The sequence below is a fragment of the Lichenostomus cassidix genome, chromosome Z (assembly GCF_008360975.1).
Source record: "Lichenostomus cassidix isolate B80296 chromosome Z, HeHo_3.0, whole genome shotgun sequence".
NCBI lineage: Eukaryota > Metazoa > Chordata > Aves > Passeriformes > Meliphagidae > Lichenostomus > Lichenostomus cassidix.
Window position 1 is genome coordinate 37,805,201 of NC_139511.1, and position 27,938 is coordinate 37,833,138.

A 27,938-nucleotide genomic window follows, 5' to 3' on the forward strand; every position below is an offset into this window, starting at 1 on the left:
GGAGCTCAGACCGGCCGGGGCACCCCGCAGCTCCCCGGGCTGGAGAGAAGGGAAGGGAGGCACGGAGGCCCGGGGGAGGAAAGGAAAGAAAACAAACCCTTTTTCAAAACTAGCAGGAAGCGCAGTGAAGAGAGCAGTGCCATGTCGCCAGTGCACTCCCTCATGCAACCCGGTGGAGAGCCAACTGCCTCACGAAGTCCCGTAGAGAGCTGTTTCCCCTCAGTCTCTCTCTCCCCAGCCTCTCTCTCCCCAGTCTCTCTCCTCACAGTCTCTCTCCCCAGTCTCTTTCTCCCCAGTCTCTCTCCCCACAGTCTCTCTCCCCACAGTCTCTCTCCCCACAGTCTCTCTCCCCCCAGCCTCTCTCCCCAGTCTCTCTCCCCGCAGTCTCTCTCTCTCCCCAGCCTCTCTCTCCCCGCAGTCTCTCTCCCCACAGTCTCTCTCCCCGCCAGTCTCTCCCCCCAGTCTCTCTGTCTCTCCCCAGGCCATTGCCCCGAGCCGCTTTCACAGCCAGGCCGTTGGGCCGAGCTGTTTAACTGACCCTGCCGGTGCTGTTGGGTTGAACTGACCGTCGGCTTGGCCGTTTAACCAGCTCCAGCCCCGAGCCCCGGGTCCATCCTAAAGGTGCAGAAGCCCTGGGCACTAAGTAGACGGTTAAGGAATAAAGTAGCTTCATAGTGTCACCCTAGGATGGCACTCATCCTGCACAGCATCAATACCAATTAATCCTCCTTAATCTGAACCCATCTATCTGGATTTGTACCTGTCATCAGCACTTTTGAAAATTATCCATCTTGTGTCAGGGCATTTTCCAAACAAAGAACAAAGAAGTCAAAACAAAATATTAAGATGTACCTTTCTTTTTCGTGCTTACGCTGAAAAAAAGATGGGCAACAGTTAAAAATTTCCAGAGAACTGTGCTGGGTATGTTGCCAACATTTTTCTGAAGTAAAAGTGTAAAACTAGAGTTGTTTCCTTCTTAAAACATTTTCTTCCTTCTACAGCTTTTCTATGCCTGTAAAATGGAGCTCCAAGGATATAAAATACTCACTGATCAGAGTTCTGTCTGCTTAATATTTTTTAGCATAGGTACACTGGCAATTTAGTTGAAAGGCAATATATATAAAATGTATAGTGGCAGGAGAAAGGTTGATTTTCTGAAATTTTTCTTTTAGCTATGTAACAGTACAGTTAAAACCACTCACAGGATATATATGTAGTGATGGGCAGCATATGGATAATCTGATATAAGAGTGAGTAAGTAGCTTCACTGATTTAACTCTTCTTTGGATCTATATTGTTTTAACAAAAAGTGAAAATATCTTAAGTATTGCATGTTTATTTGAGGCATGTTTGTTTGATACGGTGTGGTAAGTACCGCAATGGCTTTCTTGGAAACAGTTTGGTCAGAATTAGAAGGTTTCTTAGTCAATGATGTCAGAATGCCATATTTTGGGTCAGAATGCACCTTTCATGGGGAAAATTCTGGAACTGAAAACTTCACCTTTGCCGAAGTGCATCTCCAGTGGATTCCCTACCTCCCAAGTATTTACGGGGCATAATTTTATGTGATGTATTGCATTTGTTTCATATTCAGCTGATTAAGATCAAGCTGATAAGCAGAGTGTAAAAAAAACCCTACCCAAAACTCCCCAAAAACCAAAGCCCCAAAAATCAACACACAAATGTGCTTTCAACACTTGTTTTCAGGAGTTCTGTTACCCTTAGCAAAAATCCACTGCACAGCAAATGTTTCCCACTGTTTGCAATAATGCTGCTGCTAATCATACTATTTATGGGCATTATGGGCATATAAACAGATAAAATGATTGGCATTTAACATGATACTCTTGTGTTCTTTGTTGCTTAGTGTTATATACAAAGACAAAAGGATACAGACACAGATATGTACTGAGCTATTTTTGACAGTTGGAGAGGGGACGTCTATGGCAAGTTAATCCCATACTAGCTAAATTAATGCAATCTTTAAGTTTATATTGGTTTTTCTTCCCACTACACAAAACCAGATATTGAATAATGTTTATTTGTCTGCTGATAGTTTTTGTTGAGGCAAAACGTGGAAGACAAGAAGGTGATCAGAAGTGGTCAGCGTGGATTTACCAAGATAAATTACTCTTGAACAACTTGATTGTCTTGTATAATGAAACAACAACCAGTATGACTGAAGAGAGAGCAGCAGATGTTGTTTACCTTGACTTCAGCAATGCCTTAGACACTGTCTCTCACAATATCTTCATAGGCAAACTCATGAAGTGTGAGTTAAATGAGTGGACAATGAGATGGATTGAGAATCAGCTGAACAGCAGATCCCAGAGGGTTGTAATCAATGGCACAGAGTCTGGTTGGAGGCCTGCCTCTAGTCATGTCCCTCAAAGGTCAGTACTGGGCCCAGTGTTGTTTACCTTGCTCAGCAGTGACTTGGACAAAGGGACAGATGCCTTCTCAGCAGCTCACTGATGGCACAAAGCTGGGAGCAGTGGCCAATACCCCAGAGGGCTGTGCAGGCCTTCAGAAAGGCCTCAACAGGGTGGAGAGATGGGCAGAGAGGAATAGTCTGAAATTCAACAAGGGCAAAAGCAGGATTCTGCACTGAGGAGGAATAACCCCAGGCACCAGCACAGGCTGGGGCTGATCTGCTGGGAAGCAGCTCTGTTGAGAAGGAACTGGGGGTCCTGGTGGACAACAAGCTGTCCATGAGCCAGCAGTGTGTCCTGGTGTCCAAGAAGGCCAATGGTGTCCTGGGGTGCATTAGGAAAAGCATTGCCAGCAGGTCAGGGGAGGTGATCCTGCTCCTTTACTCAGCCCTGGTGAAGCACATCTGGAGTTCCATGTCCACTTCTGGGCTCCTCAGTACAAGAGAGACATGGAGCTCCTCAAGTGGGTTCAGCGAACAAAGATGATTAAGGGGAGGTAACATCTCTCTTACAAGGAAAAGCTGAGGGAGCTGGGCCTGTTCAGCCTTTAGAAGAGATGACTGAGGGGGACCTCATCAATGTCTGGGAGTGGTGAAGGGAGGGTGCCAGAGGATGGATCCAGGCTCTGCTTGGTGGTGCTGAGCAATAGGACAAGAGGCCATGGGCACAAACTGATGCATAGGAAGTACCATCTGAATTATGAGGAACAATTTTACTGTGTGAGTGATGGAGCACTGGAACAGATTGTTGAGAGGTTGGGGAATCTCATTCACTGCAGAAATTCATGAATTGTCTGGACACAGTTCTGTGCCATGTCTTGAGAAGGGAGGTCGGACAAGATGACCAGGCAGGCACTGAACTTGCCATCCTACTGCTGACCAGCTGTTGAGGAGCAACTGAAATGCTTCAAATACCATTAAATAGATAAACACTATAAATCCTCATGTGTGACAATATGATTACATGCATAATCTTGTCCTGAATTTACTTGATTCTGGATCCCAAACACTGCCGTGATTGCAAACCCTTGTGCTCTTCTTGTTTTTATATTTTAGGTAGCCATCATTGGTCCACCAGACAAAGAGAGGGCTCTTTGTGCTAGGCAATCTTATATATTTAGTTATATATTTTCTATAAGTTTACATAAGAAGCTTAAAAAGCATTTACAAAATTGGTATATACTCTGACAGTTCATGGGACAGGTTTCCCAGTAAGGTGGTGGAAGCGCTCTGGATATGGACCTGGAAACTTGCTGTAAATATCCCTGTTTGAGTAGGGAGGTTGGACCTGCAGAGGTTACTTCCAACCTTAACCATTCGGTGATTCTGTGAAACTTTCTGAGAAAAGAAATTAGATTTGTCCTTCCTAAGAAGCATATGATACACAGAAACAAGACAGACAAGAAGGCAAAGCAGTAAAAAGATGAAGGAAGTGATTAATTTCTCTTGTGTTTACAGAGAAAGGTAATGATTGACTTAAGGTGGCTACACAACATCCATGCAATTCTAAGATGTGAATTTGGATCTCTTGAAATGTCATTACAGCAATCAGTTTGATTCTGTTTTCCTGAGCTGGAGATTTTCTGTCAAAGCAGAAATTTTACCATCCAACTTGGAGTTTTTGTTTCCTACCCAATTTCGCCTCTGCGTATGTGACCAGGAAAATATTTGACCTTCTAAGATGATGAACTCTTTACCAGCCACTGAAATCAGCAGTGGTGTGAATGTTAATGAAACAGTTAATGAAAGGCACTTAACTGTCTCTTTACAGAATCAGACTTAATGATTAAAACCCCCACCTGTAACACCTTTTCACAGAAAAAAGTAGCAGTGTATAAAGGGGGCCATTGGAGCTTTAGCCCCTACTTATAATTGTGTTTCAAATTACTCTGAGATATTAATTTTTCATTCCTTCTAGTGCAATTTTTTAAACTGAATTTGGACCTTAAAAAAGTAATAAATGTGAAATAGTAATTTCTTTTACAGGAGGTTAAAAACAACAAGGAGACCGACAGTAGCTGAAGGAATTAGAACTGAAATCTGGAAACCATGAAACATGGTCTTTGTATAGACCTGATGGGAAAAGGTCCTTTAATCAGAAGTAGAGCATGAAGAACTCTGTTGGAAGCAGACACAAGGAAGCTATGTTTAAAACTATGTTTGAATGCTCCTGAAAATTTTTCCCTGAAGCAGATGTGAAAAGGAAGAAGAGGGAATGACAAGTGATTCCATATGACTTTTTTTGGAAATTACTTTTTTTCCAACATCATCTCTGCTCAAATCAATTTCCCTTAATGGAGCTGACCCAACTACTGTTTTGTATTAAGGAGCCAGGTGTTCTGCTTGGTCTGTTTTGAATAAATGGCAGAGTATATCTAAAATACAATTTTTCATTTCTACTTTGTCATATTTATTTGGCCTGTTCCTGTTTTAAATTGATGACTTGGCTAATCTAGAATAAAAAGGCCTATGCTAAGCACTCTCAGCTCTTGTTTGCTTTAATTAGAATTTCAACGTGATGTTATCTTCCAAGTCAAAGCTGACGTTTATAGCATTCGAAATATAGTTGTGAGTAAGAAAAGGACAGACTCTTTTTGGCCACTGAAGCTAGTCAGGATTTTTTAAATGGTTTTACAATATGAAGTGCAGTTTCTAAAAAATAACATTGCATCAGGAAGTTTTCCATTTGTCTGCGATATGACATGTTGATGTTTCACATAAAGTCAGCCCCAGTGGCTTTGAAATATTTTGTTTTGTTTAAACAAATCCAAATATTTCTGTTCTATTAAGTAAATTAGGATGGATTTCCCTACTGTGGCAATCTGCTGCTAGGGAATATTGCTGTGTTCAGAGCTCATGATGCAGTGTCATCCTTCCCCTGCTAACAGCCCACTGCTGTCTGACTGCAGACTTCATGGGAGATGTAATCTGGCCCATAAGGACCTTTGGAAAAATCTAATAAGCCACAAGTCATGCGGTCAATGATACAACAGGTCTACCCCCATGAGCATTTGCAGGAGTGTGTGAGTAAGTGTCCAAATAAGAACAGGATGAGGTAAGTATTTCTGGCATTAGCAGGACTTCTGCATTTCTACAGCAACCTGTACATTGGCATGGGCTTGCAGAATACATTGGAAACAGAGGAGTACTGTCTGAATTAATTGTGTCACACTGCCTGATGCTGATTAGATAGTGCTGTACTCTTGCTGAAATAATTGCTGTGGTAAATTCAGTGCAGTTTTCTTTAAGAAAAATCGGACATAAACTGCTTCCAATAGGACACTTTCTAGTGTTTTTTGTAGAAAGGATTATTTTCCATAAAATCAAATGTATGCTGACTAGTCTTACCTTAAGTGGTCTGTTTTAATGTTATTCATATGAGCATTAGAAATACAGAAGCATTTGACTTTCATCACTGTATAACATAAAATCCACACGCTTTCAATGGAATATGGTCCTGGTTTCTTGTTGTGGCAAAAGAAGTAGGAAGTTAATCTAGGTGAGAAATTACTCTACATAGGAAAACACAGAAAATTACTCTAGGTGGCTCTCTGTATAGTAACACACATCTACAGGCCAGTACAGGACATTGGAGGTTTATGCAAGTTAGAATTTTTCATTGCTGCCACCTTTGCCAGGGATTTCCAAAAGACAGTTGAAGATGTCCATGGACTTCTCCGAACAACAGAAAACAGGTGTGTTACCACCCCTGGATCTAAGCACCAACAGTATTTTCCCAGTGGTTCAGACAAGGAGTAAATACTTGCTGTGATGTGTTGACATGTGCTTCTCTGTGGTCTTCACCCAGGGTAGCCTGTGCTCCATCACCTGGAGCACCTCCTCCCTCTCCTTCTTCACTGACCTTGGTGTTCACAGGGTTGTTGCTGTCACATATTTCTCACTGTCCTCTCTCAAAACTGGTGAGAGATATTTTTTATACCCTTTCTTACATATATTTTTCCAGGGGCACTAGCAGCTGCACTGATGGACTATTTACCTCTGGCCAGAAGGGGTACCATTTTAGCACTGGCTGGAACAATCCATATTGGGCATGGGAGAGTCTCTGACCTTTCCTCACAGAAACCACCCCTGAATTGCCTGCTGCCAACTCTTGACAATACTTTGGCATAGATCATTTGGTAGAGGGACTGTTCCTTTTTTTTTGTAGTGATGCAGATCCATAGTCCTCCTTGAACACAAAATATCTTGACCGCACATGAGAATTACTCTTTAGACCCAAAGAATTGTAGTCTCCTACACCTCAGGTCATACCTTCTTTGCTCCCCACGTGAAACTGCCAGAGCTCTTGGTGGGACACCCTTGTTCTCCATGTCATGACCCATGTTGCATGTCTAAGCCCTTGCAGCTGTGACTAGCACCATGCATTGTTTTGTTCCGAGTGGCAGCAGTGACAAGGTGCATGAGCTGTGTTTTGGGTGGCATGCACAGATTAGATTGCATGGTTTTGATACTATAAGGGTGAAGGAATTCAGTGGGTGCCTAGCTTTTTGAGGCGGAGAAGACAGATCCAGAAGCAGTGTGAGAGAAGGTATTTTCCAGGGCATTGCAACAGTCTGACAATGAGCTGTCACATCTTGAAATAAGGATGCTTTCTACTGCTCCTGTGGTTCACACTGTTTAGAAAACTATCCAGCCCTAATTTCTGGGCAAGTTTTGTGTAAGAAAGAGAGGAGCTTGCACAGTGGGATGACAAGGATAAGTAGCTCACTGTTACTTGCCCATTCCCACAGCACTAGAAGTTTAAGAGTGCTGTGTTGGGCTGCAGAACACTGGCTGTGGGCAACTGAAAGGGAGACTTCTGTGTTAGAGCAAACCTATTATCAAGCAACCACATCAATTGGCAAGGGAGAAGTCATGCATGTCATCCATCTGGATATCTGTAAGGCCTTTGACATGGTTTTCCACAATATCCTACTGCCTGGATGGAGATCAGTGATAAGTGGGGCTCCTCAGGGTTTTGTATTGCAATTAGTGTTGCTTAATGTCCTCATCAATGACACAGACACAGGGATCCAGTGCACTCTCAGCAAGTTTGCGGATGACATCAAGGAAACTATTGCAGTTGACACTCCTGGGGACAGGATGACATCCAGAGGGACCTGGACAAGCTCAAGAAGTGAGCCCATGGGAATCTCTTGAGATTCATCAAGGATTCATGTAAGGTGCTGCACCTGCACTGGGGCAACCTCAGACATAAATACAGACTGGGAGAAGAACTCTTTGAGAGCAGCTCTGCACAAAAGGACATGGGTGTGCTTGTGAGTGAAAAGCTGGACATGACCTGACAATAATGCACTTTCAGCCCAGAAAGCCAATTGTACCCTGGGCTGCACCAAAAGAGGAGCGGCCAGCAGGTTGAGTTATTCTGCCTCTCTGAGCCACTGTGATGGGACCTATCTGGAGTGCTTGTCCAGCTCTGGGGCCCTCAGCACAGCAAGGACATGAACCTGTTAGAGCAGGTTCAGAGCAGAGCCACCAAGAGGATCAGAGGGCTGGAGCACCTCTCCTATGAAGACAGACTAAGAGAGTTGGGGTTGTTCAGCCAGGGGAAGAGATGACTCCAGGAAGACCTCGTTGCAGCCTGTCGGTACCTGAAAGGGGCCTACAAGTAATATGAGGACAAAACTTCTAGCAGAATCTGTTGTGATGGGACAAGGGGTGATAGTTTTAAACTGAAAGAGCGTCAATTTAGATTAGATAAAAGATTTTTTTACTATGAGGGTGATAAAACACTGGCATAGGTTGTACAGAGAGCTAGTAGATGCCCCCTCCTTGGAAACATTCAAGCTCAGGTTGGTCAGGGGTCTGAGAAACCTGATCTAGTTGAAAATGTCCCTGCTAACTGTAGAAGGGTTGGACTTGGTGATCTCTGGAGGTCCATTCCAACACAAACAATTCTACGATTCTATGATTTATCTGTCCACCTGTACATACATGCAGACAATCCATTGGTAAAATCAAGGATGTATTAAATCAGGTTATTTTCAGGTAATGTACTTTCTTGATATTGTGTCATACTGAATCAAAGTGCCTAGCGTTGTTGAGATCATATCCATGGATGCCAGAATGCATAAAAAAGATCAGGGGTGGCTGGATTTGCTAAATCCTGTTTAACATTTATAAAAGATGGGAGGGTATCGACACACTTACTAAGGAAAACACGGGGCAGTGAGAGGCTATTTCTTCTCTTGGCTTACTCAATTCATATCTCCGGTGAATTTAGGTCATGCCATTTACTTCATTGTGTTTATCACTCCCCTGGTTTCCCATCTGTTTGTGTTTCTTTTTAAACACTTATTTCAGTCATTGTTTGTGCTATTCTGGAGACTGAGCTTCAGAAAAGAGAAATTATTTTTAAGGAATGGGCAAGTGTTATATTTGTAAAAAAGCGTACTTAATAATTCCTAGTATTTATCAGTTCACAGCTGTTCACTTCCACATAGTGCCTTAGAAGCTAGTTGCCAAGAATTAGCTCTCAAAAATTAGAAATTCACTTTGCACTGCCATTATACAAAACCATAGGTTACCATTTATTAAGAGAAAATAAATTCAAGTCTATATGGGTGAAACCCATCTCAGTAGCCTGTGGACCCCTGTAACAGAAACACAAGACACACAGAGAGCTGTGGGGTCTCCATTACCAGAAGTCAAATAATGACCATTTAGTGGGATTCTATCATATTACAGGAAAATACCCATGGTAACTTGAACCCCTACAGTCATTAAAACAAAATTCCTTGAAATATTAGTCCATTTTTATTGTTTATGTGTTGACTTAACTCAGATTAGAAGGTCAGACTGTCCAGATTGCTTTTCGCTTCTGTCTTAGTGAAAGATAAATAGTTTAATTTTCTCACTAATATTTTCAGTTGCATGACCTGATGGAATACTAGCAGGCTGTACAGCCCTCTCCTTAGCACTGCCTCAATGTTATATTAATTTCCTGGTCATTTCCTGGTGACCATTTACTATGTCACTTAACTCCCTTGTCTTTTCAGTTTTTCAGGCATAGTCTTTTTTAAATGCAGGATGGTAATAACTTTTTTGGGTTTAAATGGTGGGTGATAGTGGTTCTTTCCCATCCCCCAATTACAGCAGTGATACCAGGAATGTCAGGCTGTGTTCAGGGACTGTCATTTCAGCTGTAAATACCTTCCACAGGTCAGGCAGTTCAAAGTCCACTGGGATAAAGAAGAAGAGCTTGGATTTCTAATGCATTGTAGTGAAAAATCTTTGGGTTTTTTTTGTATCCATGTGAGGCATTTCTGTAGTGCTTCTTTCAGCTATGTACAGTATACATGTCACAGAGAAACTGCATGTATTAGTATCACAGAAGCAGTGATACTTTTAGTTATACACAGCCATAAAACACAAGCATGGCTGCAGAGACTTAATTTCTGATATAAATAACACACACTAGAGAGTTTGGCTAAAGACATGTTAATTTCTTAGCAATAACAGTCCCCTTGAAGATATGACCATTGCAGAAAATGTAAGGTAAAAAGCCTGTCATATGGCTTGTCATTTACCTGAATATAAAAAAGCCTTTTCCTTTTCCAAACCTTTTGTATGCAGTGTTTTTTTTTCAGGGCTTGCTAGGTCTTTAGACAGATACCAGTTTTACTAGTGTATACTACTCCAACTGCAGACCACTGTTTTGTGGGGCTACCCACAGCGACCACACAGAACATTTGGGGTTAACAGGGGTTTTTGTGTGTGTAATATTGCATTGCATATTTCAAGGTACCTCTTCTCCTGTTTGCTTCTTAGATGGGAAAGGATGAGTTAAAAAAAGAACAGCTGAAAGGTGAAAGAATCAAATACAAAACCATCTTTTCTCTCCTAGAAAAATGTTTGCAAGAAAGAATATATTTATTTCTAGGCTGAAATGATGTTCACACCATGTTTGCTTGGAAACATCTTGCTCTTTCAATGGCATGCTTTGGTTGGTAAACAACCATTAAAATTCTGAGCAGATCTGCATAGCTTGCAGGAAAACCTCTCAAAACAGCTGCAGCTTCCTTTCAACAGATGGGAATTAATAATAGCCTTTGTTCTCCAATCTCTTCCATTTTTACCCACAAAATGGGGTGAAAGCTGCTTTTCCTAGACCGCGGGTGCCCGCAGGTGTGTGAACACTCCTGTAGTGGGAGCTGTGGGCTGCAGATGAGCACTGGAGGGTGTGTATGGCACCAGCCTCTGTCTTTCCCCTCCCCCAGTAAGGCCTCTGCAGATAACAGCGCCGAGCCTAGCTGATATAGTGAGATACAGATCTGGTTTCACACCTCACGTCCCTCTTGTCTCTCCTCTCCATACGGGTGAACTCACTGAGGATGCTTTTGGTGCCTTCTGTGTCTCCAGATGTGTGTTTGGTACTGAGGGTACAGCTTGGTGCATGGCAGAAGTGCCACAATAGGCTTGGAGATTTCCAGCTAAGGATGATGATGCATCACCAGCATGGATGATGCCAGCTCATCCCTGCTGGCAAAGAGAAGCTGGCAAGTGGTGTGAGGCATTCCTGAGCCTGGGAATGGTGTCAACCCCTGGCCTCTGTAGATCCCTGTATTGATGCGGGGTGTGGGTCTGTGCCAGTGGGTGACTGTAGCTTAGCCCTTCTTTGTTGACCCAGAATGTAGTTTTGATAGGCCCTCTATCCTATGCTTGATAATTCTGCACTTTTGTCTCTTACAGTGGAGGAATTGCCAGGTATGTCTCTTGCTTCCAGAAGGTAATTTCTATAAGGCCTAGAGACTGAGCTGGGCCTATGTCTCTAACACCTGGAGCCACTGCCATCCATCCCTTCTGTCCGCATCCCACCAAGAAACCTTGTGCCCTGGACATTTGGCCTTACACCCTCCAGGAGTGGGACCCGACCATTGTAGCAGCTGCCAGCCCCTTTGAGATGCCCCCAGGCAGCGCTGCCCCTCGAGACCGCACGGCATCGAAGACAAGAGGGAAGTATGTGAGATGCAGAGACAGAATGTTCTTGGCTCCCCGAGGAAATGAGAACCTGCCAAAAATCCCTGGGAGATCACAGCATGCTGCAAAATCTCCCTGTTCAGCGGCACTTTCCCACCCTCCCTATACGAGAGGATAAACAAGCACGGCTCGGCGAAGGCTGGGGCGAGATGAGGCCTCGAGGGGTCTCCTGGCGGCGGGGTGGGAGCAGCGAGGGGCAGGGGAGTGTCCTTCAGCAGCAGCCCCGCAGCTCCTCAGCCACTCAGCCCCTCACTCCCTCAGCCCCGCAACCCTCAGCCCCTCAGTCCTGCAGCCCCTCAGTCCCTCACTCCCTCAGCCCCTCAGTTCCGCAGCCCCTCAGTCCCGCAGCCCCTCACTCCCTCAGCCCCTCAGTTCCGCAGCCCCTCAGTCCCGCAGCCCCTCAGTCCCTCAGCCCCTCAGCCCCGCAGTCCCTCAGCCCCTCAGTTCCGCAGCCCCTCAGTCCCGCAGCCCCTCAGTCCCTCAGCCCCTCAGCCCCGCAGTCCCTCAGCCCCTCAGTCCCTCAGCCCTTCAGCCCTTCAGTCCCTCAGCCCCGCCGCAGCCCCCGCGGGTCCGCCGCTCGCCGTTAGAGGGCGCTCCGCCGCCGCGGTGCGGGTGGCGCGGCCTCAGCACGGCCTCAGCGCGCCCCGGGCTCCGGCGGTGTCCGCTGCCGGAGAGCCCTGCCCGCGCAGCGCTGCCGCCCGCGCCCTCCCGGGGGACAGGCCCAGCCCATTGCTCTGTCACGACTTGTTAGGTGCGTTAAATGTTGTTAATTGGCCTCTGACGCTGTGTTTAATTTCTGTTTAGGAACCTAAAAGTAGTGCTTCAGTATTGTGATTCCCCCGTCTCTCATTTTTAATACTGAGCAAACAAATCTTTACTGCTGACTAGTAGAATCTGCAGAACACATCCGTGAATGACAATCTTTCTGTAGTGTAAGCTGCAGAGGTCTGCTGAATTTCTTTCATACTGCCATTTGATTCAAGAAGGGGAACATATTTCTAAATCCTTTTAAATTTGGGTAATTTCCTTGCATTGTTCAGAATTGTTTAGGCCTTCTAATTTTTTATGTGCATGTTGATGATGTGTGCTACAAAATCTTTTTACTCCAGCTATTGTCAGATGCCCAACTGTACAAGGATGTGAGGTTCTAACTCAGATGGCAGTACTAGGGATGTTGCACGGAAGCAGGATTTTCTGCATAGTAAAATCTCAAACAGACTGAATTTTCTTTTCTTGTTCTCTTTGCCTACTGCTGCTCTGATAGTATGCTATTCTTAATACCAAAAGGAAAAAAAAAAACGACTATGGGATATAAGAATTACTGCCACATGTATCTGCTCTTTTTTTCCTTTGATAATGAGATGAAAGCAGGAAGGCTACTTTTGCTGTTTGATGACAAGTGGATTGAACTATCAATTTAAGGACAATAGGAAGCATTTTGATGTGGAAGCATGACATCTCTTAACATCTAGCAAAAGAGGTGTATTTTGGACTAGGTAGGGATGTATCCTGTATTATACTTAGAAGAGAGCCGCCTCCACTTTCCATTACGAATGTTTGATGTTTTGCAGTCAGCTAAGGAAAGTCTACAGTGTTAGACTTGCAAGGTTTTGGGAATACAAATTTAGTTCTCAGGTAAAACCAGTTTTGCTTATTGTCTTATGGGCAGCAAGCACCAAGTTCCCCAAGCAAGTAAGTCCCTGTTATCCTCCAAAGGCCAAAGTTTCCAAGGGATTGGCAGGGGGGCAGTAAGCAATTCAGACTGATCACCATCAACAACCATGTACTACTGCTGTTGCTCTTTTCTGATGACTCACATAATAGCATTGTTTGGTTCCATTTTATAGAGAGAACAAACATTGCCTCAATGAAAGAAAAAAGGAAACAGAAGCAAACTGATAATGTTTTTACTTTCTAAAAGAAGAAGAAGTCAAGATGTCTTTCAAGGATGACTCTTCTTTGTGTACATTGGTTGAGATGCAATCAGTTAGTGCATCTGAAGTGCACTCAAGATAAATTTAATATAAGTTCATATTAGACCTCAATTTTTTTCCAGATTCATAAACATTTAGTCAGAGCTTAGACACATCATGTAGCTACCTGAGTCATAAATTAGGCAGAAGTCAAAGAAATAAAACTCAGATCCTTGCAAATTCTATCCCAAATTCACATCACTCTAAGTATGTATATGGTTTCCCTGTAATCAGTTTGCCATAGGGAGAAATATATATGGAATTGCAAAGATAAGTTCATTTCTCCCAAGCAGGAAGATTGGTTTACAGGGGTTCATATTCATATTAATTTCATTATGACTGGTTATAAAGAGATTCATACAAAGGTGGCTACACAGGACACATGCACAATATATAGCTTGTCAGGGACTTAAAACTGTGAAAACTGTTCCAAAACATCTGCTTTGCTTTACTGGAAAGGTCTGTTCACTTTTCAGGGATAAGACCCAGAAGAAATGGTGAAAGAAGGAAAAAGTGTATTTTTTGTATTTTCTGTTCTGCCTTAAAACTGAAGTGAGTAATAAAACATATTCAAAAATTACATTAGAAAGAATTTTGTAATAAAATGGAAGGTCTTGTGTTTCAGCATCAAGAATAATAAAATCAAATGACCTGAACCAGTGAATGGTGTTGGGCAATACAGGAATCCATGTGTATAGAGTAGTTATGCAGCGGATGATTTCAGGGAAAAGAGGACAATCAGAGCAAAGTAGATTGCCTTTCTCAGATACACAGGAACAAATAGAAAGCATTTTACCAGTATGCTGGGGAAACAGCAGTCCTTGGTAGAAAGTCCATCTGTTAATAAATCGGGAGGGAGACTATATTTAAAAAGACTTAGCATGGTTGAAACACTGAACTTGCTTTGCTTTCATCTGAACAAAAATAATAGACAAACTGGATGGAAAAAAGAGCAGTAAATGAAAAAAAAAAAAAGTGAACAAAGATATTGTAAATCTAAACACATACAGGTCACCTGGAAGACACGCATCCTGAGGTGTTACAGATACTGTTTCCTGAATAATTTCTTCTACTTACAACTATTTGAAAACAGTGGGCAACTGTGGAAGTGCTGAAGGATGGAAGGAAAGGGAATATCACATTCCTTTTCTAAAACAAGATGCAGACCAATTCTAGCATTTCTACCGAGGTCTTTGAGTCCCAGCTCTCCCCAAAAGGTAGAGCCCATAGGAAAACCCCCTTCCTCCTTTATCCTGTTATGTCTCTCTCAGATCAAGGAAGCACTTCAGCCCCTCAAGCCCAAGATTGTTTTAAATTATATGTAAACTTATTTGGGTCTTCATCCCTGAGAAGAATGTTTCTGAATAGTTAGACTCTTGGCAATGGAAGATGAACATGCAGATACACAGGAGATGCTGGAGAAAGAGATGAATGGGATATAAATACTCTTTTCCTTGATATTAAACATCCGGGATTAGCACAGCAAAATTCAGATGATCTGAAAACTCATAGAATGAAAATATATTTGTGCAGTGCATCACAGTTTCAAAAGTAAAGCCAAAAATCTGCAGCAGTATTTAAAAAAATACAAAAATAACCCAATTGCTCAGGCAGGATGCTATTGATTTTGTCTTTTGTATGCTGAATAAACTGGGGAGGTACAAAAGAAATAATGAGATTCATTTGCTATTTTTAATATGCAGCAATGAATTTTAGTCCCTAAAGTGCCCCAGCGGGTGTAGATGTGATTGTGGAATAAAGAGATGCATGGAAATTCAAAATGATGAACAGCTCAACAAAAACTTGCAATCTACTGGCATTATGAAGAATATCAGTATATTATTAATTGTGGTAATTTTTTTCCTGTTTTGAGAGAGAGCTCTTCTCTTTTGGGAATGTAAATATACTCACTGCAGCTTTATTAAAGGGTTTTCATAAAGTAAGTTTCATTAAAGGGAAGATCTGCAGCATTTCATCATGCCTCTAATGTCTGATTTGGACAGATCAGCTCCTTGATCTAAGCATCTGATACTTGTGTAGCCCTGATTCAGGGAAGCATTTATATTCAGAAGCAGCCCTTAGTATCAAACACAGACACAAGCGGTTTTCTAAATGGGAAAGGCCTCAAAGACATATTTAAATTCTTGCTTGGCTCAGGACTTGCTTGCTGTCTTTTATGATGCTGTGAAACAGAAACAAATGTGACGATTACTGAAGTATGAGCTGTGAACTGCAGCAGTTCCAGCTGGAGAGCCCTCCTCTATGAGCTTCTGACTGCCCTTGCATAGCCTGAGCCTAAAGTAACTGGGACTCTGCTTTTTCTAGGTTCATTGCTTTTTCTTCCTCGGGGATCTAGAGGAACATAAAACCCCCCAAATTAAATCAAAACCAAACAAAAAACTCACAAGCAAAAGCAAGGCCACATATACAAATTTGAGTTGTTGAGTAGAAAGGAGTATCTGCATGTCTGACCTGCGAGAAATTATGCCTTGTGGGAATAATGCTGTTTCATGAGGAGACTTTACTTTGTAAGTGTTTTACTTCCATGGAAGAACTCAGATGATATTTGCAGAGCAAGATTTCCCTGCCTGGAAATTCAAAACTCCCTTTCTTCACTGCAGAGCAGGGTGAGGTGAACAGGGCTGTTCTGGGGGATCAGACTGGAGTCTGCTAAGGAGCACCCCAAAGCAGGGAGGTTTGACCAGTTTTAGGACATGGGGCAGTACAGGGACATCCATGTGTGGGGCACAGAGCTGCTCCACTGCTGAAGGCCCACAGGGGAGGGGTGCAGCGAAGGGAAGCACTTCTGCTTCTGCCTCTCCATTTTGCCTTATCTTGTCATCTCCTCCTCTCCTCGAAGTGTGTCTCCCTCAGCCCCCACAGCACCACAGGAAACCTCACCCACTCTACTTATTTTTGCCTGTTGGCATGTGGGCAGGTATACCTGCCCTGTGTGCCTTAGCTCAGCGCTGCATCATGGAGCAAGCACTTTTGTTCAGAGCTTTTTTTAAAGCTTTTATAATTGAAAAAGAAAAAGAAAAAGAAAAAGAAAAAGAAAAAGAGAAAAAGAAAAAGAAAGAAACACGCACCCTGAAGCCTGAATAGCAGCATTTCTATCATCTGTTGTCATGACACACAGCTGACGTGGGAACACGGCAATAAGGCTGACTGCTATATGGGTTTAATTTTGGTGCAGAAATTTGCTAGAAGAAGCTTTCAAAAATATCTCTGGGTGGGAGGAAAACAGGTGGGTGCTGGTTATGTGTATGAAGCAGGAGGAAATAGTTGTCAATCTTACCTAAGCATTACTCCGCATCCATCAGCCCTTTGGTACCCTCACTACTCAACAGGGGAAATAAATGATACCATTTCTCTCTGCTCCTCTCTTGTGTTACTTCTGGAGAAGGTGTTGGTGAGCCATAGGATGCAGGGAAACTGAGCATGGAATGACTGAATAGAACCATGGTTGTCTTGGTCATGCGGTTTCAGTAAAGATATCTTTGCAGGAAGGCGATCACATATCAACCACTGGAGCCAAGTGACAGTGAGATCCACTCAGGAGAGGCTTCTGGGCCAGTAGCATCTAAAATGACAGCTGACATTGGAGATGGGTGGTGAGTAGTCTATGGTCTGTAGGTACTCCTAGGCTAAACCCAATCTCTGTGCCTGTCTGTGAGTGGACTCAGTTCAGCCTGTTATTCAGAGGCTCTGTTCAGCCCTGTGTTCCAATGCCGCATGCACACTTTTGTTTCAAAATTTTCTCTTCTGTCCATGTCAGTGTACCTAGGTAAATCAGACCTAGTCTGGTTTTTAGACACTTCTGAACTATCACAGCTTCTGATGGATATGAAGGAGTGTAGGTGTTCAGAACTATTCTCTAAAAATCACTCTTCTAACCTGTTTGAAGCTCATTTTCTTTTACTGCAATTACCCTTTATTAGCACATTTCTCATCTGTTAGTCATCTTGACTAATGACTTTACTCATCTATACTAGTTTACTCACCCAATTTCAATACTTTCCTAGATCACAGGAACATTTTGTGACTTCATTAAATAATCAGTTAGAAGCTTAGACATCTTTGAATGAAAAATGTTGTGTTTTATAAGAGCAAAATACTATGATTACATGACTGAAAAACATAATCTAGTGTAGGAGGACTTTCCTTCTCTGTATTTGGTGTTTGGATATCCATTATAAATATGGTGGCAAAATTGGAAACCCCAGCTCTGAGAAGTTTGAAAGAGGACATCCATACTGTCACAAGTTGGTAGTGTGCACTGAGATTGAGGCAGAGGAAGAAAAGGAAGAGCGTGTTTGGAGAGGAGGTGCATTTAAGCAGAAGGACATTTAAGCCTGTAGGAACAGAGTAATTCAGAGTACCTCTTGTGGAGCAAAGCTCACACCTATTGTAGTTGTAAAGCTGAGGGCACCATGGCATTTTATTTTATCCTCTTTTCATTGTGTTTCAACACAGTTTGAAATTCTGGCTTTTCCCATACTTATGCCTTTGTTTACCCAATGTGTGAAATTCTCCCTTCTACAGTCCCAAAGGAGAAGCCTTGTTGAGTTGAAAATTTGACGGCAATGTATCCTTTGCATATTTTCTTGGCTTTTTAGGTTTGGTCCTCTCTCTTTGTACTCCTCTGATTCTCCTGCAGCTTTCAGTTTCCAGCCTCTACACAGAATATCCCATAATACGCTCAATAAAAATTGAATAGTTTCCACTTAGAATTCTAAAAATGGTTTGCCATTTCCAGAAAGTGACAGTATCAATGTTATCCTCAGTCTCCTATGCAAATTGCCACCCTGTTGCAACTCACCAACGTGTTTCATATCTCTTTGAAATCAGGCTCCACATTCTTCCACTCAGATGCTCTGGGACTCCTGACTTCCTACTGGAGGTGCCCAGACCACTGGGATTCACCTTGCTGCTGGCCAGAGTAGATCTTAAATTATTTAAGTGGAATGAAGAGTCATCAACTGGGAAACTGTTCTTGACACCCTCTCTTTATGCAGGAAGAGAAAAAAGAGGATCTAGTTGGTTTGTCTGAATTCTTATCTCCTTTCTTTTTTCCCTTCCCTTCCCTTCCCTTCCCTTCCCTTCCCTTCCCTTCCCTTCCCTTCCCTTCCCTTCCCTTCCCTTCCCTTCCCTTCCCTTCCCTTCCCTTCCCTTCCCTTCCTTCCCTTCCCTTCCTTCCTTCCCTTCCTTCCTTCCCTTCCCTTCCTTCCTTCCCTTCCCTTCCCTTCCTTCCCTTCCCTTCCCTTCCCTTCCCTTCCTTCCCTTCCCTTCCCTTCCTTCCTTCCTCCCTTCCTTCCTTCCCTTCCCTTCCCTTCCTTCCTTCCCTTCCTTCCTTCCTTCCTTCCCTTCCCTTCCCTTCCCTTCCCTTCCCTTCCCTTCCTTCCTTCCTTCCCTTCCCTTCCCTTCCTTCCCTTCCCTTCCCTTCCCTTCCCTTCCCTTCCCTTCCCTTCCCTTCCCTTTCTCTGAATTCTAGAGGGCTGGGAAAAAATAATTTCCAGGTTTGTCACTGGGGAAACATAACCATCTGGGAAAAATATAAGCTCTTGCTGTAGGGTCGATATAGCTTCCCATGCTAAACAAAGACATTGATTTTCCCCTGCTTCTTAGTTATTGCACTTCACATAATTTTTTCACGCTACCTTGAAAAGACAGCCTGGAATAACATTCTTCCTATATAAACAACTCTGTCTTTAGTAGAAATGTTTCTTTCCTTTGCATGAGTAGCAGCCATGTGCTCTCAGTCAGAATACCCTAAATGAGAAAGGACTCAATTACATTTTTAAGAAGCACATTTTCTTTGTAGACTCTCTGCTGCCTGCTCTAGTTTGAAGACAAAATGACTGCCTGTCTGAAGACAGCAGATGTCTCAGAGATGTAAATGTTCACCAATCCTGAATCAAAGCCCCAACATAGCTGAATACCCCACTGTATAGAGACAATATTGACTGACTTTGTGTTTGTTTGCTTTTTGTGTAGGGGGTTGAAAATGCTAGTGGTGTTTAAACACCTCTTTAGAGTCATTACAAGATATTGTGCAAATAGTTATTTTTCCCTGGTAAGCAGGCATGAAATGCACATTTGCTTATCAGAATGAAACAGTTCCTGGGGAGGCCTTGATGTCTGTCAGGTGAATCATCTAATCTCCAGATTTAATGTATTGAACTGGGTAAATAAGTCACTTTTTTGAGATATCTAAATATACATTTCCCTAAGATCTTTTTGAGTTTCTAGGGTAAAGAAATCATTCTTATATAAAGATTGAGGTTTTGTTTAAAAGGTGATTACCTGAAAATATATTTGTGATATAACCATGTTGTGCATGGTTATATGCACGACAAACTTATTTCCAACATTCTTCCCCATTAAAAGGTTTATTGCCAAGCTGCATCAGCCATTTAGGATTTAATAATCTGTCATAGGATATTTCCCCCTCCTACTTAGGAGAAAGAGAAAAGCAAAAATAAAACAGATACAAATTTTGCAGTCAACAAAATTGTCATACCTCTTAGGAATGTTTAAGTTATAATATAACCTGACAAAAATAATGAAATTAAAATGCAAAATCAACCCTGTGTCCTTAATTCACCCTCTTGTGTTTTTCCTTATTATCATGCAGAAGAACAGTGCCATTTCTGCAGTGAATCTTTTCGACACTAAGCTTCCTTGCTGCATTTTCAAGATGACTTATTCTGGCTGTTAACTACCTCCAGGACTGTTATGGTAAGTCACCTAGTCCATATCTGCCAAAGTGCAGTTAATCCCTGCTGCACGTTTGCAAGGGCTTATGCTGCCTAATGTAAATGTCCCGTGAGAGCTGGCTTTCTATTTCCTTTGCTTTATCACTGCATTATTTTTCAGGCTAGAAAAATGTTAAAAAAATAGATTTAATCAGGATCTTTCCCCGACTTCATTAATTCTGTATTAAAAAGAGTGTTTGGTTTTTCCCTGCAGCTGCACAATCTTCACTGTATTTCCATCTCTCCCTGGCTTTATTTGCAGCTCCCACCTTGAAGATCCTGGTTGGATTTGAAAACCCTTGTGGTGACTTGACCTGAAAGCACAAGCCTCAGGTGCATGTTTTTTCCTCTGAAAATAACATTCAAGCTATTTTACCTTTTCAGTCACTCCACAGGAAAGGGCATCTGAAGACCCAAACCAACTTTCTCCATGGTGCCTCCTCAGCCCCAGAAGCATTGTCCCTGTCTGTCCTCAGTTCTTCCCATGAAGCCCACAAGACATAATTTGGTTGTGGTTAGTGCTGGCAGGGTCTTCATGACGGGCTGGTGCCATGATTTACAGTCTCTGAATAAGGGAGAGATGCTCAGCAAAGATCGTGCATGGCGGAGTCACATGCAGCTATGTCAGAGCAAATCTTTGAGAAACTTCCTGCCCATGCCCATTTTGTTTTGTAACCACTTGTCCAGGCCATGTGTTTCTCAATTAAACAAGGGATTTGTTGGCTTTCTCTCTGTGTTCTCAGTGATTTTTCCATACTACATTTAATTTTCCCCAAGGTTGGGCAGGAGAGTAGAAGGAAGAAGCAGAGAACGCTTTTTCAGAACTTTTATTTTCATTGATGTATAATATGTGAATTATGAAGAACACTAGTGGGAATATACTTATTAAAAGTAAGTAGCAGTATGACTGGATACAGCCAATCACCAAGAAACAGATGATAGGACATCACTGTAGAGTCCACTCTGCTGTTATGAAGCTGGAAATAAAATGCAATATCTAGTAACATATCTAGCCTTTAACATTTCCTTTATTTTATTTCCTTAAGCTTTAACTGTGATGTGAAACTGAGCCAGGAAGGAACTGCTTATTAGCCTTGCTAAATGTATTGTTCATGGCAATTCTGAACAGTTTTGCTGGCATCCAGAGGACTGAACCATGCACAGGCTGGTTTTGAAGACTGTGATGAAGCAGAGTCAAGCTGAAGTTCCTAAATATTGTCCGATTCTGAAAATAAGTATCTGGAGCTCAAATTTTCCCTTGTTTTGTATTTATAGGGAATTTTGCTTGATTTCATTGATAGTATAAATATTTAAATGCTGAGCACATTTATATTGTTATTGATAGTATAATGAGGAAAGGAAAATGAAAGAACTGGCCTATCTGTTCTTACTTAGACAACTGCATATGGTTTTTTCCTGTTTATTCTTACATCTTTTAGTGCTGAACAGACAAGAATACGTCATAGAAGTTTTCTTCATTGTCTACCCTTTCTAAAGGAAAGTAGCCTCCCCATTCTGCAGGTGATTGAACCAGAGACAAGGTCAGTGCCTATTTGTCTAGCACTCAGACAACTGAAGCAGGAGCTGGGCTGCTTTCTCTGACACAGAAAATTTCAGCAAGCCAGTGCCAGAGGGTACAACTGGAGGGAATACCACCATTTTCCAGCCCCTTCTGTTTATATTTGCATTGTGATCTGGGGCTAGTCTGTGCACGGGCAGGACATGTAGGAAAATTAATAAAATTTTACTTTAAATGTATTGGTAAAATTGCATTACCTCAATCAGGTGGCTTAAAAATTTTTTTGAATAGGCCTTAATTGTGTTTCTTTTAATTCACTGCAATATAACGTGGTTTACCTGATCCAGTTTAAATCTACACCTGAAATTAGCTCAGCTTACCTTTCCTTAGCATCCCCACACAGGCAGGACCTGATTTTGTTTTCTAGGTGTTAAAGCCATATTCCCCATGTAGGAATGACCTAATTTTGTTTTCTAAGTCTTGAAGTCATATTCTACCTTTTCTTCTCAGTTCAACTGGGAGATGTCTTATTTCTGCACTTCACAGATGGCCATATGCCCTGCCATCATGCAGTTAATATAGCCAGCTCTTAGAAAGGTCAGTGATATTAGCAGGTTTTGTCTGTACAGAGTTACTTGAAAAACTGATTATTAAAATAAGGTGTGAAAGAACAGGCTGAGATAATAATTCACAGAGTAAAAATGATGAAATGGCAGAGTAATTACAGCCTGCAAAATCCAAAACCCCAAATCTGACCACCTGTGGGACTTGTGACAGTTTCATTAAGACGAGGAGGGACTGAAGAGAGGCTGTGATTAGGGGCTTTTAAAAACCGTTTTCCTGGCACGAGGATGCGGAGGAGCTGGGTTTGCACTTGGTGGCAGTGCTCTCCTGCCCTGCCAGCAGCCCCAGCTGCCTGTACTGTGCTGCTGACTGCAGAAGACACAGAGAGAGTGTCATGGCTCTGCACAACCCGGGGCTCATAACCTGCCTAGTATTGTTTTCTTAATTAATTTTAAATACTTTTGCTTTACTCTGATAGAGCTCTGCTGGTTTAGAGTTTTCTTGCTCTCTAAAGGACTTCCTAAAGAGAAAGGGAGGAAAGAAATTTCTGGAAATGGGTGAAAATGTTTGTAATTATTGTAGATAATTGTTGTCTCTGTCATCCAGAGTCCCTTGAGTGTAAGGGTAGATGGCAAAAGAAAAAATTTTGGGATGTTGTAGGGACACACTTGGCATTTAATTTTTACCTGGCAAAGCAGTGACCTTCATGGACTAGCCCTATTTTTTGCTCCCTTTCCTCCCCTTTTTTCTCCTTCCTTTTTCCTTCTTTCCCTTCCTTTCTCCTTCCTTCCTCCAAAGCAGGCTGTCATCCTGTAAGGGAAATGCTCCCCATTCTTAGCTGTGACATGTTGAAAGTAAGGAAACACACTAGCCTACAGCAAACATGCATTGCCAAGGCTTTTATTGGCTGACCTTCAGCTTTCCAAGAGGACAGGAGAACCGGTGCTGAAAGTCAGGTTCATTGCAAGGTTAGTTGTCAATGACAGCACCAAAAACCAGAGAATGCTCTCAAATGAAGCTCTGGTCCTTATGGGACTCACAAAATTACAAGGATTGAGCATCCTAGACCTGAGCTGTTGCCTTTCTTTCAATGAGACATCCATAGCACCACAGGTGTTGAGGGGAAAATAGTGTCATTCAAATGTCCTGTGCCTTGTGTAATGAGAATCTTGCATTTATGTAGTGTCCTGACTAACTGCTGCTAACAGATGTGAGTTCTCTAGCACCTCTTTAGGGTGAGCTCACTTATGGTCTTGCAGCACATGGTAACATAGACCTACTGACCCCTCTGATCTACTGGAATAAAGTAGAATTAATGTGGTGTGGTCAATTCTCACAATTTTAGTATGAATTTCGTAGCATTAGATATTTTTCTCAATGCTTCAGTCTTCATTCACATGACATTTAGAAAAGCTAATTTCTCTTCTTTTAATGGGAACATGGCTTTAATGTGTGGCTTTTCCTCTTTGTGTGGAGCAGATTGAAAACGTGGAAAACAAAGGCTTTGATTATACGAAACAAACTCCCGCCATTTGTCCAGGAAAATGTAAGGCACTTTAGTGTCATGATTTTTGCAGGCCTCAGATGACTAGTAGTCAAGATTAGTGGAGTGGTCTCCAGTTCAGCTGCACAGAAACATTTTTAGCATAACAAAATGAAATGTGTGATACTCTGCAGCTGTTCCCTCATGGTATATTCGTTGGTAATGCACTGTGGTGGAAAGAACTATGTAATCAGAGAGTAATAATGCTGGCATCAAAAAAGAAAAGGTGGGTCAAACCTGACCATGTAAATACAGGATGAAATACGAAGCTTTGTAAAAATTAGAGAGAATCTGGAGATTGTCTCTATAAAAGCAGCAGGAGAGGGAAATCAAATGGCTTTTTGAATGAACTTGTTCCTGAGAAGAAGGTGAAGTTCACCAGACCAGATACAGTGACACAGGACACATCTCTATCTACTCAGATTTGGAGGTTGATTATGCACCATATAAGTTCATAGTCTGTTCTAGGTGCAGAGGTTAAATATTTGATGCTCAAATGGGCCCAAAGCACAGAAATAATCTCTTTGCCATGACACACGGTGAAAGGTGAGGCTAATGTGGTTTCTGTGGCTGCCTGGGGCAGGTCGTTCAGCAGCAAACATTGTTCATGGATTTATCTATCAGAAGAGATGAGCCTCATTGCATTTACAATTCAGTGAAGCTCCTGATCAGCCCAATCTCAGTAATGAACAAAGGCTGTGAAATAATTTGTATCCTCTATTAGAGACAAACAAGCAAGAACACCACTTAAGGAAGCAATATAAATAATGAATGAGTAGAGAAATATGGCCCTTTCTGACAGAAATGATGCTGATTTTAATTTGTGTTTATGGCACCTAAAGTAATGGGCACATGAAATATGCATGGAGAGAAAGAACCAGGAAAAAAATCCCTGCAGAACCCAACCACAATCCCCTGGACTCTGACCAAAACTTGCAATGGGAAAAATGTAACTAGGCAAAAAGAAAGCTCCAGTAGGAAGAGAAAATAATAAACGCTGGAAAAATACAGTGCATATCTTTCTCCGGTGCCTGCTGCACTAGTAGGAAATCAAAATGCTTTTTAGGAAATGAGCTCGAAGTGTGAGATTGCCTAGTGAGACAGTCTTTAGCATTTGGAATAATGAAGTCAAATCTTTATGGAGGGAAAGATAGTGTTTCAGTGTTGCTTGTGTATAGAAAGTCTTTGTTTAAAATATATGAATCCTTCTTTCAGGAGTCACTCAAAGTTGTTTTCCTCTAAATTTAAGAATAGTATGTCATAAATCAGAATAAAATAAGGATGTAGCCCATCATCTTGAATCTTCCTCTGGGAAAATAGTTTAAGTTTAGTTAATTTTTTTCTTGAAGAACTTTTTAGAAATTTGTAAATAAGGACTGAAATAATTTTAGCTTTCATAGTTGAAATTACTTGCTCCTGGAGATTTTAAAACCTAAGGAGTCTACAGAGGTATTAATATATCTGAATATGATGAGTAGGGCTGTAAAATTATACTTTTTTTTTTTTAATTGAGGTGGTGGTCAGTAATGACCCAAACCTGCAGTGATCAGATTACAGGATATTGGGGTTTTTTTCATAGAACAAGAGTGCAAATATTTTGTTTGAGCTTGACCACAGAATCTGGTTTCCCAAAGCAGTACATAAGATTTTCATCTCAGGAAACAACAGGTCCGGTCTTTGAGCAATGCTTGGAATGGAATGGGATACACATATGTATATATGTGTATGTGTTATATACTTGAATTTAAATTGTGGGTTTTTCTAAATTAATTTTTCCACAACACTGAAATGGTATCATAAATTTCATAGCAGGACTTCTACATATCATAGCAAGACTCCTGTACTTTCTCTTCACAATTGCCTAAAACCATGTGTCTAGAACAGCCCTGTAAATGTGTAACCTGCATATCAAAATCACACCTGCAAAGACAGTGTCTTATCCATCAAAGTGTTTGTACTGAGTTTGCATGGCATGGTTTTGGTAGCAATAGGGCTACAGGGCTTCTGTGAGAAGCTGCTGGAAGCTCCCTTCCTGTCTGACAGAGCCAGTCCCTGGTAGCTCCAAGGACTGATGTTCTTCTGGTCAAGGTTGGGTCCATTAGAGACAGTGGTAATGCCTCTGTGATAACAAAATTAAGAAGAAAGAATTTATTGTGCAGTTGTACTTGCAGCCAGGGAAGAGCGGGGTGAGAACATGTGAGAACCCTGCAGACACCAAGGTCAGTGGAGAAGGAGAGAGAGGAGATGCTCCAGGCACCAGAGCTGAGATTCCCCTGCAGCCCTTGGTGCAGACCATGGTGAGGCACCTGTGCCCCTGCAGCCCATGGAGATCCATGGGGATGCAGACATCCACCCACAGCCCATGGAGAAGCTTCACAATGGAGCAGATGGACACCTGAGAAGAGACTGTGAGCCCATGGAAAACCCCTGGAAAGAGGGGCCCATGCTGGAGCAGCCTGTCCATGAAAGACTGCACCCTGTGGAAGAGTGACCCATGCTGCAGCAGTTTTGGGGGCACTGTTGCCCATGGGATGGATGCACATTGCAGCAGGTCACAGAGAGGTGTTGCTCAAGAGATGGAGCCACATTAGGGAAGTTCATGGAGAACTGTCTCCCATGGGAGGGACCCCAGAGCAGTGCAGGGGCAGGACTCCTCTCCCTGAGCAGTGGGAGAAGTCTCAGGTGATGAACTGACCGTAACCCCCTTAGCTGTCTCTTGCGCCGCTGGGTTAGGAGGTAGAGCTGGGAAGGAGGGAGGGGTTGGGCAAGGTATTTTTAAGGGCTTATTTTACTTCTCATTATCCTGTTCAGATTTTGTCAGTAATAAATTCACTTCATATCCGTAAGTTGAGCCTGTTTTGCTCCTGATGGCTTTTGATGAGTGATCTCTCCCAGTCCTTATCTCAACCCATGAACTCTTAGTTATATATTTTTTTATCCTCAGTCCAGCTCTGGAGGGGAGTAAGAGAGCGGTTTAGGTGGGTGTCTGGCATTTGGCCAATGTCAACCATCTCCATGTTATAGTTATGAGTCATGGAGAAGCTGTACTGAAAATTGTAAGTCCCATACAAAGTGAAAGATAATAGTCCCTAGAGAGATGAAAGCTTACAGGAGAGAGAGAAAAACCTCACTCCATAACAAGAAGAAGGTCAGAGACAAAACTTTATGAGGGTAAGGGCAGCAAAGGAATAGATGTTCTGATTATTGTGTATCCATCTCTAAGATGCTAGAAAAATGTCAGAGTGCAAATTCTGTCCAATGTGACTTTGGCACAGGAAATTCTGCAGGATCGTGGCATTAACAGGCATGTGGACAGAAGATGAAGAAGTAAGCTGCTTGCTGTCTCTTTCAGTTCCACTGGTTCAGTGAGCTAGTGAAATGAGCCCATTGTTTGAGAATTCATGGAAGTATTCAAGTTGTGGCATTGCTCTAGCAGTACTCATCAGAATTAATAATACATCTAAGTTAGAAGGGTGCTGTGATGCGCAGTGTCCAGGGTACGCAGGGGTCCTTGTACAAATCCTCATTATGTTTTTTTCCTGATTAGTTGAAAGATATTGTCCATGCCAAAGGGGAAATTATCAGTCACGTGTGAGCAGAGCTGTGCTGGAAGCAAGAGAGAACAGGTGGGAGAAGGGTGCAAGCCAGGGCTCCCCTTGGAGCTTTGACTGTCCTGGCAGGTGAAAGAACTGGAACAGTTCTTTTGTGTTTTGTTTGTGTGCCTAAAAACACGTTTAAAAATGCTTCTATCTTTTCTCAAAGAGGTTCCTTAAGTATTCATGAATTATCGTGTCATTTTTGTTTCAGCTGGAAGTCCTCTGCAAGTCCCATCTGAATCTCCTGAGAAGTCTGGCCACTCAAAACATGCATTTTCCAGAGAATATGCTGAAAAGGAGAAAAAAAAAAGGAAAAAGGTCCATGTCTAATGGCGAAACCGCTTGTTTGCAAGAACTTCTCACAGATGATGCAAGAATTTACTCTTAATGTCTTTGGGTCAGATCCTTTCATTATGTGAATTGGAATATATCTCTATGTAATTCAGTCTTTCTCTTTCATTGATGCTTCAGAGATTTTCTTTGAAGTGCCTCCATTTGCACAAAAAAAGTCGTGAGGGTATGGCCATGCCAAAATGTGTCAACAGAATACAGGC

The 27,938-nt window shown here is 42.3% G+C and overlaps 2 long non-coding RNA genes across 3 annotated transcripts; both read left to right on the forward strand.

Annotated features, from left to right (window-relative positions):
* The first annotated feature begins 600 nt into the window (after nucleotides 1-600).
* Nucleotides 601-4,910, forward strand: LOC146424729 (uncharacterized). Its single transcript, XR_014846783.1, has 2 exons — nucleotides 601-921; nucleotides 4,418-4,910. It is a non-coding gene; the product is annotated as an uncharacterized LOC146424729 (long non-coding RNA).
* A 7,135-nt stretch (nucleotides 4,911-12,045) lies between these two features.
* On the forward strand, nucleotides 12,046-27,843 carry LOC146424730 (uncharacterized). Of its 2 annotated transcripts, none has more exons than XR_014846891.1 (6): nucleotides 12,046-12,182; nucleotides 16,911-17,018; nucleotides 20,042-20,145; nucleotides 20,425-20,495; nucleotides 21,602-21,703; nucleotides 27,596-27,843. It is a non-coding gene; the product is annotated as an uncharacterized LOC146424730 (long non-coding RNA). The 2 variants fall into 2 exon arrangements; XR_014846892.1 differs by lacking the exon at nucleotides 12,046-12,182 and adding an exon at nucleotides 16,516-16,651 and having other exon boundaries at nucleotides 21,612-21,703.
* The last annotated feature ends 95 nt before the right edge of the window (nucleotides 27,844-27,938 follow it).